At 47.8% G+C, this 5867-nt stretch overlaps 1 non-coding gene across 1 annotated transcript; it reads right to left on the bottom strand.

Annotated features, from left to right (window-relative positions):
* Positions 1-4647: 4647 nt before the first annotated feature.
* LOC127696894 (small nucleolar RNA SNORA48) lies at positions 4648-4788 on the bottom strand. Its single transcript, XR_007980343.1, has one exon. It is a non-coding gene; the product is annotated as a small nucleolar RNA SNORA48 (small nucleolar RNA).
* Between the last annotated feature and the right edge of the window lie 1079 nt (positions 4789-5867).

The following is a 5867-nucleotide window of genomic DNA, read 5'->3' on the forward strand; positions in this document are numbered from 1 at the left end:
TGTGTGTGTGTGTGTGTGTGTGTGTGTGTGTGTTGGGTTTGTTCACATGAATATATTGTGGCTGACAGAAGAGCGTTGGATCCCCTGGAGCTGGAGTTATGTGGAGTTGTGGGCTCCCTGACATGGGTTCTGGGAACTGAACTAAGGTCCTCTGAGAGAGCAGCGCAGCTGCTAACCACTGAGCCATCTCTCCAGACCCGGGAGGATTTTACCCAGGAGTTTTATTCATGCAGAATTCTACTTGAGCAAATGAAGCTGTTTGGGGAGACAGGTGGTAGTAGCAGCTGTGTAGCAATGATAATGTGCCAATGCCACATACTTCAAGGTGGCAACTTGCATGTTCTGTGTTTATAATGTAAAAATGACCATTCCATATCAGAATGAACACAGGTGAGCAAGGATTTGCATTTTGCTGAAAAGATTGGCACTCGAGAGAGCCAGTCTGCAGGGCAGCTTGGCAAGATATATTGAAGTCTTAAAAACACTGAAAGCCTTTGACCAACAAGTCAGACCCCAGGAGTTTATCCTATTAAAATAATTAGCAAGTATTACAGGGATATTTACTTCTGTAATGCCTGTGATAAGAGCTCCTACTGACCTGTGTCTAAAAATGGAGGATTTTCAGACATATTGATATATTTATGACTTGTTATAAGATATATAGAGACATATTGATAGATTCATGTTTATTTAGTACTAGTTATAGCAGAGTAACATGTGGTCATTAATATAGATCTATAAAACATTGTGCATAGTGCAATCGACTTAGTAACTATCTCACGCTCACTTCCAGGTCATACGCTTGTAGCTATAAGCTAGATGTGGGTGAAATCATTCCTTTGGTCTGCCATCAACGTCTATCCAGGGTGAAGAGACGTTTGTTTATGGCCCTCCAGGAAGGAGGTAAAGAGCCTCCCATATTTATAAACAGCAAGTGCAAGGACTCCTGGTGGGAAAGCAAAGACTAAAAGAATAAAGCAGATAGATCCTGCCTGTGTGATTAAAGGCCTTGGACATCACAGAATCTGGCACTAGGAATCCTCCCAGTGATGTAGTAAAGGCAAGAACACTGGACTAGAAATTAGCATCTTAGACCTGAGTCCTAAGTCTGTTGCTAACTCACCTTTTCACCCTTAAGTAAGTTACTTCAACTCCCTGGGACTCCATATGTCAAAAGGAAGCAAAAATCTCTAGCCATCCATCTTTGGTAAGGCTCAAAATAAGGTGAAAATGTGGGACATTCTTTAAAATGTGAGGTTCTCTTCAAGGGTGGAAAGAGTCACAGAAAGGCATTCTGGTGGCCTTTAGCTTTTTCTTCATTTCTAGTTTCCTGGCATTATGTGACTAGCTTCTCTTCCCCATTTCCAGCTATGAACAATTCGAGCTCTGACTGAAGCCCTGTGGCCTGTGCGTAGAGCGCTGAAAGGGAATTTGCTCTTTCACTCCCGCCTTTACCAGGGCCCAGAACATGAACCTTAACTGCCTGATGAGTCTGAGCTTTTAGAAGGCAGTCTGCAGAGAAATACTCAAAGGAAAATATTAAACAAGGAAATCAATTGTTCTAAAAGTAAGGAGAGAAGGAAGCTTGGGCAGAGCAATCTTCCAAAAAATAGCTGTGGAGCTCATTTGCAAGGCCATGATTTTATAAAAGAGGGTGCGTGAGAGGGATTGCCTTTGGAAAACACTCACAAATGTCTGTATGGCCTGGAGGTGGCTCCGAGCTCTGTGGATTTTTGATGATGTGGGAGTGGGGTGAGGGACTTTAGGGTGGGTAACACCAGGACAAGGACAAGGTGATGGAGGAAAAGAAGAAAATGATGATGCAGGTGCAGAGAAGAGAGCAGATCAAGTTCAGAACCTTGCACCAAAACTCCCCTTAGGCCAAGACAATGATTGTCTGAGATGCATTAGAGAAATAGTAAAAGAGCTATCACCAGGCCGTCATTTGCTATCTATCATTTATTGAGCACATCAGTAATTGCTTGATAAACATTATCTCTTATGGTCCCCGCAGCACCCTAGGACATAGGAGTAAGCCTTATTACATAATGACTTTGATCAGAGGCCCAGAAATCACGTGTTCATTCATCAGGAGACTCATAACTCAAGAGATAGCCTGAGCCATTCCATGATACTCCAGTTCATAGATAAGGAAACCGACTAGGATTCTGGCCCAGGTCGTGTAATTACTGAAGGCAGGACTAGAATTTGAACCATTGCACTTGGAGTGCCCAGAGAGAGAGTATCTGACAGGGCAAAGGAAACAAAATCCATCCCCTGCGAAGAAATTCAAAGCCTTGGCTTCCAGGCCAGCTCCACCCTGACTCAAGGTCACCCTGACAAGTCCTCTCCTGTCTCTGGCACTGCCCTCCTTGAACCATGTGCCTCTCAGAACCACTATCATCCTTAGACTCATCCTTAGCCTCTGAGCCTCTGTCATCCTCCCAGGGTCCTGAAGCACACAGTCAGACCCTTCCCACACTGCCTGTTGTCCCAGGCTTAAGTGTTGACTGGAGCCCAAGTCTGTATATAGAGTGGCCAACTGGAGACTCTAGAAAACTCTGTTCAGGCCTCTTGGCCCATAATGTGAGCCTTTATAACATAATGACTTTGGTACTATTAGAGGCCCAGGAAACATGCACTCACCCCTCAGAAGTCTCATAATTCAGGAGATAGCATAAGTCACTCCAGGATGCTTCCACTAGGGGAGAAAACAGTTTGAGGACGAGGGTATGTAGACCTGTTGTCTGACTCCCAGACCACAGTAATCTTGGCCCCATGGCCATGTCAGAACATCTCAGAGCTGAAGCCTCACAAGTCAGCTTCTAACCATAGAAAGCAGCTGGTCTCTCGCTCCAGATCTGCTCAGCCTGAAACTAGAGTTTCTTGAACGTGAGCTCTGAAAAAGCCACCAAAGGCGGGGTGTGCATCGTGGAGCCACGTGACTCAGCTGCAGCCAGGACCCGAGGCTCTGACCTCAAGCTCCGTCTTGTGTCTTGCTCCTTCCCCACTGCTCCCCACCATAGAACCCAGTGTATTTTCCTTTGAAACGCCTCTTCTAGGTTCCAACCTTGCCACCACGGATGCATCTCTCCCTGGATTAGTACAACAGGCCTGTGGTCCTCCTCTTCCTAGTCTTTATTTTCTCAAACCGTGCACCATGTCACTCTCTGATCCAGAACTGCTCTGCATCTACCAAAGAAAACAGAGACTTCAGCCAAAGTTCTCTGTCACCTGCACCCCAGGCTCATCACTCCCCATCCCCTCATTTTTGCCCTTCATCCTTGCAACCACCCTCAAAATAACACACACACAACAGAGAGAGAGAGAGAAGTCTCATCCTAGAAGCTGTAGTGTCACAGTGTGTCCCACAATGTATCTCTCTGCCCAAACATCTTCACTTGCAAACATTCATAGCAATGAGTCAATGGTCTGGTTGGAGATCTCTGGCTTCTGTGACATCATCAATATTGAATCCTCGTCAGGACTCCTCCAGGTTATCTTATTGCTGCCCCATCTCATGGAGATCCTGCAGCTTTGGATCAGCAGAAGTAGACTCTTCATGAGCCCCAACCATTCGCAGGTGATAGAGATTTGGCAGTAGGCCAATTCAGAGCACTAGATCTAGACCTGAGTGGTCACTGAGCTGGTCAGCAAGCCAGCTCTCCTTTATCCACACCACCAGGGTGAGCTCGCCAGCACTGCTCCAGCTAGGCCACCCAGTGCTGCTAGGAAGCAGGGTCAGCTCTCTCACGCTCATGCCCAAAGGGTTAGCTCACCCACACCCATGCTTCCAGGGCCATCTCCACTGTGTTGCCCAGGCAAAGTACAGAGCCCACTCTCCTGAGTGTTACAGTCAGTTGAGAGGGTAGGCTAGCTCTCCTGTGCTCATGATCCTGTGGGTAGCTTTCCTGTCTGCCAGAGGTGGCAAAGTGGGGGTGGGGGAGGTATTTTATCTGTGCTGATGCCACCCCACAGCAGATGAGTGGCAGGGTCAGCTTTCACACTCACACCCTCAGGGCCTGCTCAACCACATCCCCTCTACGAGGGCCAGCTCCACTATGCTGCCTAGGCAAGGCACAGGGGCTGTTTCCTCGAGTGTAGCCACTGGTGAGAGGTGGGGCCAGTTTTCCTGTTCTGCACAGACCCTAGACATCCACATGGTCCCTGGTGGCTGTCCCAACCAGGGAAGTCCCTATGTCTCTAGTAATAATGCAAGACATGGATATGACACCTGTCCCCTCGTAGCCAAGGACCCAGAAATGTCCCTCAGTGGCAGCTCATGCTGGGACCTGACCATGGCCCCAAGTGGTAGACCACTCACAACAGGCTGCTTCTCTCCGCCCTGAGTCTCCATCTCTTCACGATGCTTGAGCTACTCCATTTCTCCTCTTTCTTGGCCATCCGTCCACCACATACTCACACATAATGGTGGTTCCCACTGCAGGCTGGCCATGCAGCTGTCGGGATCTTGGGTGACATCCTCTGCCTGTTCCATGGGCCGGAGGGCAGGTCTGTGGCTTGCATGGCAATCCACACGTCTCTATCTCTCTTCTTCCTTCTGTGTTGTGCTGCCTGGATTTTATTTTATTTTATTTTATTTTATTTTATTTTATTTTATTTTATTTTATTTTATTTTATTTTATTTTATGAGTCCTAGGCATAAGGCAGCTTTAGTCACCAAGCCAGACGTCAAGCTAGGACGAACAAAGGACTGCCACCTGCTGTCCCCTGACTGATAGAAGAGCAGCGCCACCAACAAGGTGTCCCTACGCATGGCCAGGGGTCTTATTAACCCTTCTAAGACTCAGGGTTTCTCCTCTGCCTATCTTACAAACATACCACTGTACCTCAAGAGACGGTGGTATGCAATGTTTGGTGTTCAGTGTATGCCGTTTGGAGGGCAATACTTATAAACAAAGCTCGTTTTACATGCCTGGACCTGTGAAGAATGCTTGGGATATAAAATAAATAAGTAAAAATTAGCTCATCTCTCTAAAGACTAGCAGGAGACAGACAAAAAGGAAGCAGCTGACCTCCGTGTCCATGTTAAGCGACAAGTACCCCGCACTCTGAAGCCTCGGGACACTGAGCCAGATGGAGGCTCTGCGGAAGAGGAGACACTCCACAAGAGTGTGGCCTGAGCCACCTTTGAGAATCCAGTGTTGATGATCTAGGAGAAGGGATTGTTGGGGCAGACAGAAGAAGGCACCGCACAAGATGGCAGAGACACAGGTTGAACACAACTATACCCTACAAGCAACAGGTGCTCAGTAAGTGTTCACTGGGAGAAAGGCAGCCAGGGTGGGTGGAGATTGGAGTCACGGGGTTCTCTGCCGTAGCCATGGCTACCACCTGGGGCAGGTCTAAGTCCTGCCCAGGTTATGTTCTCACATAAGCTGTGAGGTCGATCCCAATTCCAGGATTCTGAGACATGGAAAACAAAAGCAATGCTGGGCTTTTGGATTGTTCTTCAGTCCTCCGTCAGAGAGGCATGTTTCTGCCTGTTTCAGGAGGAGGCTGGCCTCCAGAGGCTGGCTTCACCCTCTGTAGGTTACACCAGGTCTCTGAAGCAAGAAGCACTAATCACCTTACCGACACTGTCACACCCTCTCCCTGGGAACTTGGTTCCTTTGTCATACCTCTGCGTGCGATTGGTCCAGACTCTGGTGGCTTACCTGGCCTCACACTCTACCCTCAGAACACCTTGCACAGAACAGGGGAAAGCAATAGCCAAAGGAAGCATAAGTCACAGCAACGAGTATACACTTTGTCTCAGTGAGTTGCCTAATGAGAAACAAATTGCACCTAGAAAGAGTCATTTGGGACGCCGGGAAGATACAGCTCAATCAGTAAAATGCCTTGCC

The sequence above is a fragment of the Apodemus sylvaticus genome, chromosome 11, assembly GCF_947179515.1.
Source record: "Apodemus sylvaticus chromosome 11, mApoSyl1.1, whole genome shotgun sequence".
NCBI classification, from domain to species: domain Eukaryota; kingdom Metazoa; phylum Chordata; class Mammalia; order Rodentia; family Muridae; genus Apodemus; species Apodemus sylvaticus.